We start from the raw sequence: 15,191 nt of genomic DNA on the forward strand, positions 1-15,191 counted from the left end.
TATCATCAGGACCGCTGATGTACTGGCTTACTGCAGACTAGGTTGCAGCAGCAGGGGAGGGACTCTTTCTTCGATTTCGGGTGCGGAAGAATGCCTCTTCCTCGCCCGCTCCTCATGCTGGCTTAAGTCCCGGCCAGCGCGTCCTCCATAGTGCTGTTCCCCTGGCGCCGTGGAGTGATTCCTCTCTCTCCGCGTGAGAGAATTAGAAGTGAGGTGAGCAGCAGCAGCAGACAGGACGAAAAAGAAGCAGCTGGCATTGGCATCGCATCTGACTGTAATAGTTTGTGGACACTCCAGTCCAGGCAGCAGCAGGATCAGGGAAGAAGTGACTCCTTGGGCCTGGCTAACAATTACAGAGGTGTGTGCTTGCTTGGGGCGGGGGTGGATTCAAGATCTACTACTACTGCAGCAGCATCTATACATTATGGCATTGGTGTCATGGGTGGCACTCTCTGCAGCACAATATGGCATTGGCGTCATGGGTGGCACTGTCTGCAGCACAATATGGCATTGGCAGGATGGGTGGCACTGTCTGCAGGTAGCACATGCGTTATGGCCCATAAAGCATGTGCTGCCTGCAGAGACAGTGCCACCCATGCCGCCAATGCCGTAATATGCTGCAGACAGTGCCACCTATGACGCTAACGCCATAACGCATGTGCTGCCTGCAGAGACAGTGCCACCCTTGCTGCCAGTGATATTATGCCATTGGTGGCATGGGTGGCACTGTCTCCAGCACAATATGGCATTGGCCATATTGACTTTGTTTCAAGGCAGGGTCTGGGGAGGGGCTAGGGGTGGAGCTGAAGGAGGGACCAGGGGTGGGGCCAGAGGTGGAGCTGAAGGGGGCCCTGTCAGGTAGGCTGTACGGGGCCCCATGATTTCTATCAGCGGCCCTGGATATCATGGAAACCTTTTTAAACTTTTACAAAGACCTATATACCTCCAGAGCTGACTACACCGAAACCCAACTGAATGACTACCTAGCTGACATATCTCTCCCCTCCCTTTTGACTGAGTGAAGAGATGAGTTAGAGGCACTTATCTCGGTTGAAGAGATTGCAGTGGCCATTTCACAAATGCCAGCTCAATTTACTGAAAGTGGAAGGTACATACAAAAAACTAAAGACCAGTCCAAAGAAGGAGTATGAGAAGAGACTGAGAAGTTAGCTGGCGAAAGGAAAGGACAGAGGAATTTTAAATAAAAAAGAAGTAAGATACCTGGCACCAGAAATAGAAAAGACACCTGTGATTTACTATGTGCCCAAAGCACATAAAAATCAAGAGAAGCCTCCTGGGAGAACAATCGTCAGTGAAATAGATTCACTATTTTCAAGACTAGGAGAATACTTGGACCAGTATCTACAACCGTTAAGAGGAAAAGAGGAAAATCTTACCTAAAAGATAGCAGTCAGTTGATATCAGAGCTAAAATCCTTCAAAGAAGAGGAAGGAGAATTCTGGTGATGATTATTGTAAATTCCTTGTACAGTAATATAATACAAAAAGATGGTCTAAGCAGTACAGAATCAGCGTTACAGAAACACACAGATATGAAACAGGAGCAGATACATTTTATTCAGGAAGGCTAAAAGGTGGCTATGAGTAGGGATGAGCTTCGTGTTCGAGTCGAACCCATGTTCGACTCGAACATCGGCTGTTCGATCGTTCGCCGAATTGCGAACGTTATGGGCCGTTCGCGCTAAATTCGTGTGGCGCGTCACGGCCCATAATTCACTGCGGCATCGCAGTGCATTGCTGGCTGATGATTGGCCAAGCATGCACTATGACCCGCATGCTTGGCCAATCACAGCGCCGTCAGTAGAGAGAGCTGTAATTGGCCAAAGCCAGGGTGGCTTTGGCCAATTATGGCTCAGGGGATTTAGTACACACCCCACACTATATAAGGCCGCCTGCACGGCGGCCCTGTGTAGTGTGTGTTCCGGTGTGCTGAGAGATAGAGAGAGAGAGAGACAGTGTCATTTGATTTGAGTTAGATAGATTAGGCAGAACAGTCAGTCAGTTAGCTGCACTTACAGTGTATTGTGTATATATATGCATCCCAGGTGTTGCATATATATATATACACTGTATTCAGTTTAGCTAGATCCGTTCCTGTTATCTTCTATCTAGACTATTTACATTTAATGCAGTGCGTCCTGCTCACAGTGTTCAGCTAGATCCGTTCCTGCTATTTACATTTAGTGCAGTGCGTCCTGCTCACAGTGTTCAGCTAGATCCGTTCCTGTTATCTTCTAGACTATTTACATTTAGTGCAGTGCGTCCTGCTCACAGTGTTCAGCTAGATCCGTTCCTGCAATTTACATTTAGTGCAGTGCGTCCTGCTCACAGTGTTCAGCTAGATCCGTTCCTGCTATTTACATTTAGTGCAGTGCGTCCTGCTCACAGTGTTCAGCTAGATCCGTTCCTGCTATTTACATTTAGTGCAGTGCGTCCTGCTCACAGTGTTCAGCTAGATCCGTTCCTGCTATTTACATTTAGTGCAGTGCGTCCTGCTCACAGTGTTCAGCTAGATCCGTTCCTGCTATTTACATTTAGTGCAGTGCGTCCTGCTCACAGTGTTCAGCTAGATCCGTTCCTGCTATTTACATTTAGTGCAGTGCGTCCTGCTCACAGTGTTCAGCTAGATCCGTTCCTGCTATTTACATTTAGTGCAGTGCGTCCTGCTCACAGTGTTCAGCTAGAGCCGTTCCTGCTATTTACATTTAGTGCAGTGCGTCCTGCTCACAGTGTTCAGCTAGATCCGTTCCTGTTATCTTCTAGACTATTTACATTTAGTGCAGTGCGTCCTGCTCACAGTGTTCAGCTAGATCCGTTCCTGCTATTTACATTTAGTGCAGTGCGTCCTGCTCACAGTGTTCAGCTAGATCCGTTCCTGTTATCTTCTAGACTATTTACATTTAGTGCAGTGCGTCCTGCTCACAGTGTTCAGCTAAATCCGTTCCTGTTATCTTCTAGACTAGTTACATTTAGTGCAGTGCGTCCTGCTCACAGTGTTCAGCTAGATCCGTTCCTGTTATCTTCTAGACTATTTACATTTAGTGCAGTGCGTCCTGCTCACAGTGTTCAGCTAGATCCGTTCCTGTTATCTTCTAGACTATTTACATTTAGTGCAGTGCGTCCTGCTCACAGTGTTCAGCTAGATCCGTTCCTGTTATCTTCTAGACTATTTACATTTAGTGCAGTGCGTCCTGCTCACAGTGTTCAGCTAGATCCGTTCCTGTTATCTTCTAGACTATTTACATTTAGTGCAGTGCGTCCTGCTCACAGTGTTCAGCTAGATCCGTTCCTGTTATCTTCTAGACTATTTACATTTAGTGCAGTGCGTCCTGCTCACAGTGTTCAGCTAGATCCGTTCCTGTTAAATTCCTACTGACAGGCAGGCTTGTCTGGTTACAGTATATAAAGCTACCTGAAGAAAATTACAGGTGTTCTATTTGATCCTATTAGTACCACGGTCAGGCAGCTAGACTATTTACATTTAGTACAGTGCATCCTGCTCACAGTGTTCAGCTAGATCCGTTCCTGTTATCTTCCTACTGACAGGCAGGCTTGTCTGGTTACAGTATATAAAGCTACCTGAAGAAAATTACAGGTGTTCTATTTGATCTATTAGTACCACGGTCAGGCAGCTAGACTATTTACATTTAGTACAGTGCGTCCTGCTCACAGTGTACAGCTAGATCCGTTCCTGTTATCTTCCTACTGACAGGCAGGCTTGTCTGGTTACAGTATATAAAGCTACCTGAAGAAAATTACAGGTGTTCTATTTGATCCTATTAGTACCACGGTCAGGCAGCTAGACTATTTACATTTAGTACAGTGCGTCCTGCTCACAGTGTTCAGCTAGATCCGTTCCTGTTATCTTCCTACTGACAGGCAGGCTTGTCTGGTTACAGTATATAAAGCTACTTGAAGAAAATTACAGGTGTTCTATTTGATCCTATTAGTACCACGGTCAGGCAGCTAGACTATTTACATTTAGTACAGTGCGTCCTGCTCACAGTGTACAGCTAGATCCGTTCCTGTTATCTTCCTACTGACAGGCAGGCTTGTCTGGTTACAGTATATAAAGCTACCTGAAGAAAATTACAGGTGTTCTATTTGATCCTATTAGTACCACGGTCAGGCAGCTAGACTATTTACATTTAGTACAGTGCGTCCTGCTCACAGTGTTCAGCTAGATCCGTTCCTGTTATCTTCCTACTGACAGGCAGGCTTGTCTGGTTACAGTATATAAAGCTACTTGAAGAAAATTACAGGTGTTCTATCCCAGCTTAGTGCAGCTACAGGCCATTAGTATGTCTGGAAGGCCAAGAAGGAGAGGCAGACAGTCACAAGCCAATAAGAGAGGGCAAGCAGGCTCTGTGTCTAGTGCTGGTCATGGAGACGGTGCATCCTCATCAGCACGTGGCCATGGGACACGCTTGGCCTTTTTTTCGGCAGCTGGCCGTGTTGAGCCGCAACATGCGGAAGACTTGGTCGAGTGGATGACCAAGCCGTCCTCATCCTCCTCATCCTCTCTCACCCATGCCCAGGGTGCTTTGTCTGGCAAAGCAGCGGCCTCTTCCCTCAGCTCAATGTCATCAGTGACTCCTTCCCTAGCTCCACCATGTCCTCATGAGGATTCCCTCGAACTGTTTGACCACAGTGTTGGGTACATGCTCCAGGAGGATGCCCAGCGTTTGGAAGGCTCTGATGATGATACTGAGCTCGATGAAGGCAGTAACATGATCACGGACAGAGGGGGTGCCCAAGAAGGACAGCAATCTGGCAGTCATGCTCCCCCTGCTGCAGCATACTGCCAGGTTTGCTCCAGTGATGAGGAGGGAGGGGATGATGAGGTCACTGACTCAACGTGGGTGCCTGATAGGAGAGAGGAGGAGGAGGAGGAGGAGGAGGAGGAGGAGGCGGCAGCACATCACCAACGAGGCAGGATGCCCTCCAGGGGCCAGCCTAAGGGCAGCACATTGACTGCATCACACCCCAAAGCTCCACATGTGCAGGGCGCTGCAGTCTCTGCGCGTTATTCAAAAAGTTCTTTGGTGTGGGCCTTTTTTGAGACGAGTGCATCAGATTGCACCGCTGCTATTTGCAACATATGTCTCAAGCGTATCTCGCGTGGCCAAAACATCTCCCGCTTGGGTACCACATGCTTGACCAGACATATGTTGACCTGCCATGCAGTTCGTTGGCAAGCGTATCTAAAAGACCCACACCAAAGAACAAAGAGGATCTCTCCTTGCTCCTCATCAGCTGAGATTTCCAACCCCACTAGACCTTCAGTCCTCTCTGAGACCTGCAGTGAGAGGAATGAAGGTGTAGAATTAGGTGTGTCACAGCCAAGTACTTGTGGGCAATCTGCTTTTGGTACACCGACGTCAGATTGTACCAGGCAAATTTCCCTGCCCCAGCTGCTGCACCGCCGAAAGAAGTTTGCTCCCAGCCATCCACATGCCCAGCGGTTGAATGCTAGCTTGGCAAAATTGCTAGCACTTCAACTGCTGCCTTTTCAGTTGGTAGACTCTGCCCCCTTCCGTGAGTTTGTGGAATGTGCGGTTCCTCAGTGGCAGGTACCCAAACGCCACTTTTTCTCACGGAAGGCGATTCCGGCTCTCTACCGGCATGTGGAAGGCAATGTCCATGCCTCGCTGGACAGGGCGGTCAGCGGTAAGGTGCATATTACCGCTGACTCATGGTCCAGCAGGCATGGACAGGGACGTTACCTAAGTTTCACGGCGCATTGGGTGACTCTGCTGGCAGCTGGGAAGGATGCAGGACAAGGTGCAGTAGTGTTGGAGGTTGTTCCGCCACCACGCCTCCAAAATGCTGATTGTGACACACCTCTCTCCTCCACCCCCTCCTCTTCTTCTTCCTCCATGGCCTCTTCCTCGGAACCAGCGGTGCTCCGTAGGTGTTCAAGGGGCTACGCAAGTACGCAGGCCAAAAGATGCCATGCGGTGCTTGAGCTGGTGTGCTTGGGGGACAGGAGCCACACTGGGGCAGAGGTTCTGTCAGCTCTGCAGGGGCAGGTTCAGAGGTAGTTGACGCCACGCCAACTTAAGGCAGGAATGGTGGTTTGCGACAATGGCACCAACCTCCTCTCTGCCCTCCGACAGGGACAAATGACCCATGTGCCCTGTTTGGCTCACGTCCTTAACTTGGTGGTGCAGCGGTTCTTGGGCAGGTACCCGGGCTTACAGGATGTCCTGAGGCAGGCCAGGAAAGTCTGTGTGCATTTCCGCCGGTCATATAATGCCAGTGCTCGGCTGACGGACCTCCAAAAGGAGTTTAACCTGCCCAAGAACCGCCTAATCTGTGACATGCCCACCAGGTGGAACTCAACGTTGGCCATGCTGCAGCGGCTGCACACGCAGCAGAGGGCCATCAATGAGTACCTGTGCGACTATGGCACCAGGACAGGGTCAGGGGAGCTTGGTTTTTTTTCCCCACGCCAGTGGGCCATGATCAGGGATGCATGCACTGTCCTGTCACCATTCGAGGAGGCCACGAGGATGGTGAGCAGTGACAGTGCATGCATCAGTGACACTGTCCCCCTTGTCCACCTGTTGGAGCACACGCTGCGTGGAATAATGGACAGGGCACTTGAGGCAGAACAGAGGCAGGAAGAGGAGGACTTCCTTAGCTCTCAAGGCCCCCTTTATCCAGACAGTGTTCCTGCGTGCCCGCCGATCACACAGGAAGAGGACGAGGAGGAAGAGGAGGAGGAGGAAGATTGTGTCAGTATGGAGGTGGAGCCTGGCACTCAGCATCAGCAGCAGTCTTTAAGGGATCAGTCCCAAGAAACACATGGACTTGTACGTGGCTGGGAGGAGGTGGCTGCGGACCATGTCGTTCTTAGTGACCCAGAGGACTCCGGACCGAATGCCTCAGCAAACCTACGCTGCATGGCCTCCCTGATCCTGCAAAGCCTGCGTAAGGATCCTCGTATTCGTGGTATCAAGGAGAAGGACCAATACTGGCTGGCAACCCTCCTTGATCCACGTTACAAGGGTAAGGTTGCGGACCTTATCTTGCCATCGCAGAGGGAGCAGAGGATGAAACATCTTCGGGAGGCCTTGCAGAAAGGTCTGTGCAACGCGTTCCCAGAGACTGGGAGGTTACAAACTCCTGTTTCTGGACAACGTGTTGCTGAGGCTTCGGTCAGTCAAAGAAGGAGCGGTGGAGAAGGTGGCCGTCTGACCGATGCGTTCAGACAATTTTTTGGTCCGCAGCCCCAAGGTATGATCGGTTCCAGCAACCATCGCCAGCGTCTGTTTTACATGGTGCAGGAATACCTAGGGGCAAGATCAGACTTGGACACCTTTCCCACCGAAAATCCTCTGGGTTACTGGGTCTTGAGGATGGATCACTGGCCAGAGCTTGCACAGTATGCAATTGAGCTACTGGCCTGTCCTGCATCCAGCGTTCTTTCGGAACGCACATTCAGTGCTGCTGGAGGCGTGGTAACCGATCACAGGGTGCGTCTGTCCACCGACTCGGTCGATCGGCTGACCTTCATAAAAATGAATGAGTCTTGGATCACCACCAGCTACCAAGCACCTGATGCTGATGTAACCGAATAATTTTTTTTGAAATCTTAGATCCCTTCAAAGACTGCCTATGCTGATGCTGAGTGACTATCCCTGAGTAATTATCCTCTTCCTCCTCAATCATCACGCTGATAGCTTGTAAGAACATTTTTGGTTCTGGGCGCCACCACCAGTGCCTAAGGCACAATTTTTCTGCCCCTGTCTAACAGGGGCGTGAAATTACAATTTTTGATGCAATACTTTGCAGCAGGGCTCGTTCCTGCGTTCCAACTAGAGTGTCTGTGAGGGGTTGCAGTGTTGTGGCACCAGCACCAGTGCCTAAGGCCCAATTTTTCTGCCCCTGTCTAACAGGGGCGTGTAATTACAATTTTTGAAGCAATACTTTGCAGCAGGGCTCGTTCCTGCGTTCCAACTAGAGTGTCTGTGAGGGGTTGCAGTGTTGTGGCACCAGCACCAGTGCCTAAGGCCTAATTTTTCAGCTCCTGTTCAACAGGGGCATGTAATTACAATTCTTGATCTAATATTTCACAGCAGGGCCCTGTGAGGGCTTACAGTGTTGTGGCCACAGCAACACCTAAGGCCCAAATTTCTGCTGAGTATATAGGGCAGGACCCTACTTTCAAACATCTAACTTACAAACGACTCCTACTTGCAAACGGAAGGAGACAACAGGAAGTGAGATGAAATCTACCCCTAGGAAGGGAAATTCTCTCCTGTAAGAGTTAATATGGGAAAACAATTTCTCCTTTCCACTGATGCTTTCCAATCCTTGTTCCACAAAAAAACCCAAATTTTCAAAAAACATTTTTCATTGGGACAAAAAAGTGAGGTGAAATCTTCTGAAGAGGAGGAAAGACAGCAAAACAAATGTCACAGGGGTGATAACCCTTCCCTATGTTTTCCAAAAAGCTTAGAAAAGATTTTTTGGCTGGAGCTAAACACGTTAAAAATGTTCAAAATTACAAACAGATTCTACTTAACAACAAACCTACAGTCCCTGTCTTGTTTGCACCGCCTGTATACTGCTGTTCAGAGTATATAGGGCCTGGTGGCCCCACACCTTTCCTTATTTTAATTTGGGTGCGGGGTTCCCCTTAATATCCATACAAGACCCAAAGGGCCTGGTAATGGACTGGGGGGTACCTATGCCGTTTGTCTCACTGATTTTCATCCATATTGCCATGACCCGACATGACATTAAACCCGCAAGCAGTTTTAAATGAGATTTTTTCCTTTAAAAATGACATTTGGTGCAGGGACTGTTCTAAACATGGGAAACACGCGTCACTTTACAGGCATACTATAGACACCCCCCAGGTACGATATTTAAAGGAATATTTCACTTTTTTTTTTTACTTTAAGCATCATTAAAATCACTGCTCCCGAAAAAACGGCCGTTTTTAAACGTTTTTTTTGCATTGATACATGTCCCCTGGGGTAGGACCCGGGTCCCCAAACCCTTTTTAGGACAATACCATGCAAATTAGCCTTTAAAATTAGCACTTTTGATTTCGAACGTTCGAGTCCCATAGACGTCAATGGGGTTCTAACGTTCGTGCGAACTTTCGGTCCGTTCGCGGGTTCTGGTGCGAACCGAACCGGGGGGTGTTCGGCTCATCCCTAGCTATGAGTAGCAACTACTTTTGGTACAAGGGAAATTACTATACACAAACAAAGGGAGTGGCCATGGGAGCCAAATATACGCCAAGTGTGGCAAATATATTCATGAACAGGTGGGGGGAAGAACAAATTTACAGTGCGGTAAGGCCAAATCTCATACTGTATCGTAGATACATCGACGATATTTTAATAATATGGAAGGGTACGGAGGAATCGCTACAGGAATTTTTCGATGAAATTAATCAAAATATATATGGAATCACCTTTTCTGGAAACTGGAGCAGACACAGTATAGTTTATCTGGATTTACATATCTATAAAGAAAATGGAAAGCTACATACTAGGACTTTAAAAAAATAAATAAACTGACCGTAACAAGTACATTCCCACAAAAAGTTGTCACCATCTGAAATGGATAGAGAATGTACTCAAAGGACAGTTTATGAGGATTTATAGAAACTGTAGTGATCAACAATATTATGAAAATCAATCCAAAATACTGTTGCAAAGATTTATAGAAAAAGGATACAAGAAAGAAAAATTAGAAATGATAAGGGAGAAAGTAAAGAAGATGGATAGAGGTATTATGATAACTAGCAATAAGAAAAAAACAAAGAACAAATATTTGGAAACAGCTTTCCTCACGGGTTTTAACAGACGATAGAAAAAGTTGGAAAAGGTAATAAAAAATTGGCTAATTTTGAAATCTGACAAAACATTGAAAACACTTCTTCCACCCCCGACCCACCATTGTCTACAGAAGGGCCCCAAAATTTAGAAACAAACTTGTACACCATGTAATAGATTCCCCGAAAAATATTAAGGTACTGCCTAGCCTCAAGGGTTTTTCAAATGCAACAAGTGTCTACCATCTAGAGTCCGTCAACAAACGAATAAAAAAAAAATATTTTAAATCCTTATCTACAGGAAAGGAATATAAAATCAGAAAACTAGTTACATACAATAGTACACATGTAACATATGTTTTGGAATGCCCTTGCTGGTTACAGAACGTTGGGAGAACAACCACACCACTGTATGTTAGAATACCTGAACATATTTGCAATATAAAAAATGGTTTCATGAAACATAATGTGTCAAGACACTTTAGGAAATATCACCAGGGAAATCCATCACTTATAACCTTAAAATCGATTAACATAAAAAAAACAATCATGGCTGCTGAGGAAATGTTTCATTCCACCAGAATGTATTGGCAGCAATAAGGAATGTGGCCCACAGTAAAATGGCAGTGAATGGAACATCCTATCACATTAGAACAAGCGGTCCACAGTAAAATGGCCACCAAGCTAGATTGAATTGGGTTGCTAGGCTACCACATTGTATTTAACCTCGGAAGTGTAGCAAGATGGCGCTGCGCCAGATGCGTCACTTCCAGTTTTTACTTGTGGAACGCAGAGGAAGCTAAAACTTCCCGTTCCTCACTGCTATTACGATTTTAACCAAATGTGGGTGCATATCTACCTATGTATGGAAAATAAAACTGTTTAAAATGTTATTTGCACTACAGAGTATTATATATTTTTTTCACATATACTGTTCAATAACGAGGAGAAGGGGCTGATAAGAGATATTCTCTCTGGAGGTCTGTTCCAAAACACAGCAGTGTGGCTGTAAAGGGGCAACACCACCTAGAGGGGAGAGCTCCCTGGTAACTGCATATTCATAAGAAGAGCCCGGAGTGGAGCACCTGCACAATTTAGCTAACATTTTTTCAAGACACAGAAAGGATTTCTAAGTCACTAGTCACTTGATTTATTTTGAAGGATGGACTTTTTATTCACAAAGTTTAGGACTTGAACATTTTATATTTTTATATCTTTAATGTCAATACCATAGGCAATTTTTGGATTTTTGGTCTGTTTGATTTTTCTTTTGGAATTATTTTTAATTATTTTTAATCGTTATTTTTAGTTATTATTTTATATTTACATTTTCATTTCTATATCCAATTTATATGTTTCACCATATATTGTACTCACTTTGCACATGTCATTTTATATTGGCATAATAGATGCACATTTATTGGTTTCTACTGCCTTATATAATTTTACACTAACTTTTATAAAAATTTTGCATGTGTCACATTATGCTGATCACAATACCTGAGATTACCACGTGTCACTTTATTTTAGTCAGTTATCTTAGGGTATCCCTGGCTTAAACTTCACAACCCGCACATAGACTGGGCTGCAGAGGAGATTGGGTCCTGCTTTTTCTTATTCAGTGCAAATCCTGTGACAATCAAGTGATTTGCACTTATTAATTAGGTCTATATTCATGCATGATGCACTTTCAGCATTTTATATAAGGATTGCACTTTTATGTGGATGCACTTTGTGAATTTTATATATAAGGATTGCACATTATATATATATATTTTTTTACATGTATGTTTTTATTAGCATACTAATTATGGTTTAACATTTTTGCACAATTAGTTTATATTTTATACTCAGTTTATATATATTCATATTTTTTTTCAATTCACATTTTTAGCGCGAGCACAATTGATTTTATTTATATTCAAATACACGGAATGAAACGTGGTGAAGTGTTTGCTGCTTTAAATATAGTTGTTTTACTCCTTAGAGGCATTGGTCCACTTGTGGCTCGCAAGAACCCACCTGTTTGTTTTTTTCTTATTCAGGACTTTTTGTAACCTGGCCTCACTCTACTTCTACTACACCCATTCTAACTGGTCTAAGAGGTTCAATCCATCCTTTGGATAAACTGTCTAATTCGGCCAGGTGGGGCTTTCAACCTTTTTTTCAGGGCTCTCTGCATTCTGCTCGTGTTTCAGCTATCCGGATTAACTCCTGTAACACGTCCCCTGCTAGCCAACCTGACCTCGTGGATCCACGGACCTATGCCCAGTCTGATGGTCCTGTGCTGGATGTCCAGCTTGTCTTTGAAGGTCCGGGGGCCCCTCCTCAGAGGGGGAGTAATATCAAGATCACTTAAGTGCTCCTGCTCCTTTTTTTTTTAAAGATATTTATATTAGGTTTAAGACAAACCAGCATACACAAGTAAGAGAGAAAAAAAACCCAGCAAGCAACAACAAAACAAAACTTGGTTGTACATTAGTATACAATACAGCATCAGGTACTAAGCGCATATAGTCAAGAAACAAATGGTAGTGCATCAGTCATATAGTACTTACATAAGTGCAAAGTTCAAGCATACTATCAGTGCATAGCAACATTAGAGATCTACATATGGAGGATCGTGGCACGACCTATACGTAACCTGTAGGGTATATTCATTTTGAGGAGAGGGTCAAGGGGCTGGCCAACCATCTATCCCAAATTTTGTGGAATGTTTTATTCCATTTCCAAAGCTCAAAGGTAAGCTTATACAGTGGTAGAGAGTCATTAATTAACTTTAGCCAAAGGGATTTCAGAGAAGTCTGTGTACCCTTCCATGATAACAATATAGCCTTTTTGACATAAAAATAAAGAATACGGAGTAGTCTCTTGGCATGTGATGGTATATGCAAGTCGCTAAATATGCCCAGTAGACAATTCTTAGGATGGATAATGTTAGGGAGGCCTAAAGCCGAAGTATTGAAAGACCCCCACCTCCACCCAAAAGTCCTGAACCACTGGGCATGACCAGAAACAGTGTAGGAAATCGGCATTTTATTTTTTATTTTTATATTTTCATTTTCACTTGTATCTCCAATTTATATGTTTGACCATATATTGTACTCAATTTGCCCATGTCACTTTACATTGGCATAGTAGATGCACATTTATTATTGAATTGATTTATTGGTTTCTACTGCCTTATATAATTTTACACTAACTTTTATACTAATTTTGCATGTGTCACTTCATGCTGATCACCATATCCGAGATTACCATGTGTCACTTTATTTTACTTTAGAATACTATGTGTTACTTTATTTTAATCAGTTGCATTTTTCGGAGCAGCGCCACTACCACCATCACTCACATTATCTTTTAATAGCAGATCCTACCTAGGTAGGTGTTCTGGTGGAGGCAGCAGCTCCCATTATAGGAATTACACCATCAGCACGGGCCCTCTCCTTTTTATCTACATACCCGAAGATAAGGGGATAAACAGGAGATAAGATTAAGTAGAAGCTGATTGTCTCCCTATGAAATTCCCCAATGGTTAGGGTAATAGGTACAATGCACAAGGTCACCAGGCCCATGGACAAGGGAGAGTTATCAATAGCTAAGACTGAGAAGGGTCTGTGCACTTTAGTCTGTAGATGGTGTGCTAGGTCCCTATCACTGAAATTTCTAGCAGCACCAGAATCTATGAAAGCTGAGAGGTGGTGAGAAAACTTGACAGAACAAAGTTGTGCAGGAACAAATAGTTTATCTCTGAGGGAAACTGACACAGTATAGTCTATAGAAGCAGACCCCACCCGCACTAGGCTCTTGGTGTTTCTCAGCTTATTAGGACAGCTAGCGACAAAGTGGCTGTGATTGCCACAGTATAAGCAGAGTCCCTGAGATCTCCTTCTAGCCTTTTCCCCAGAGGATAAATGGATAGCGCCAATTTGCATGGGCTCATCCTCCTGGAGGGGGGTGAGAGGGCTCAGGAAATGAAGAAAAGGTGGGCAGCATTCTAGGAGGCAAAGAAACATACCTCTCTGTACGCCTTTCCCGTAAATGCCTGTCTATACAGATGGCTACTTGCATGGCTTCATTCAATGACTTTAGGGTAGTGTACAATGGAGTCTTTGATGGAGTCTGATAAGCCTAACCTGAACTGGCTTCTTAGAGTTGGATCATTCCACTCTGAGTCAGGTGCCCAGCGGCAGAAACCAGAACAGTATCGTTCAGTGGTGCGTTTATCCTGATGTATTGACCTAAGGTTAGCTTCATCATACAGTAAACCCAAGTTTGGGAGTCCCACCCCTCCCTTGTCTTTACCTCGAAATAGGGTCTATTTGTCAATTCTATGTCCTTTTGCGACCCATATGAGTTTGATGATTTTCGATTGGAATTTCCACAGTTGGTCCTTAGATATTGGAATGGGGAGTAATCTGAACAGGTACTTCTCTACCTGCACGGCAGTAGGGTCATTTTCACAGAGTTAACTCTGCCTAACCAAGAGAACCCCACTTTATCCCAATGAGTAAGGTCTTCTCCCAATTTCCTATACATTGGAGGAAAGTTGACCGCGTATAGTCGGTCCACAGAGGCAGTCAGATTGACCCCCAAATAGGGAAGTCTTCCTTTAATTAGGTATGCTGGTATTTTTACATTCAATGCCATTGATTTTGCAAAGTTCACTTTGAGGCCCGAAACTGCACCAAAGCTATCTAATAATTTACAAATGAAGGGTAGCGATGTTAACGGTGAGGTGATGAAAAGCAGAATGTTGCGCATTTGTGGGTTTGTGTGCCACAACGTACCCATGGTATATGTGGGTGGATCCTGATGGCAATAGCGAGTGTTTCGATGGCAATGGCAAAAATCTGTGGAGATAATGGACAGCCCTGCCTCGTTCCTTTGAAGATCGGAAAAGGTTCTGAGTAGTATCCCTGTATCTCTATTTTTGCTTCAGGATTTGAGTAGAGGGCACCTATTATATTCATAAAAGTTTGTCCAAATCCCCATCTGTGTAAAATTGGCACAAGGAAGGACCAAGAATCAAAGGCCTTCTGGAGGTCCAGGAAGAGTAAAAAGCCTGTTTGAGAGGGGCCGCTATCCCAACTGGACCTCAGAAAGGAAATTATATCAATCGCCCTTCTGATTTGATCGGGCCCTGTCTCCCTGGAATAAAGCCGACTTGGTCCTTGTGGACATATAGGCTAATGAAGGAGAAAAGATTTTTGTCAAGATTTTGAGATCATTTTTTATTAAGGATATGGGGTGGTAGTTGGCTACTGCTACTGAGCTAGGGTCTTTGCCTGGCTTGGGAATCACAGTGATGAAGGCTGAGTTTAGGATCTTATCTTGTTGGGTTCCTTTATGTAGCTTATTGAAAAATCGGA

This window comes from Aquarana catesbeiana, linkage group LG05 (genome assembly GCF_042186555.1).
Source record: "Aquarana catesbeiana isolate 2022-GZ linkage group LG05, ASM4218655v1, whole genome shotgun sequence".
Lineage (NCBI taxonomy): Eukaryota > Metazoa > Chordata > Amphibia > Anura > Ranidae > Aquarana > Aquarana catesbeiana.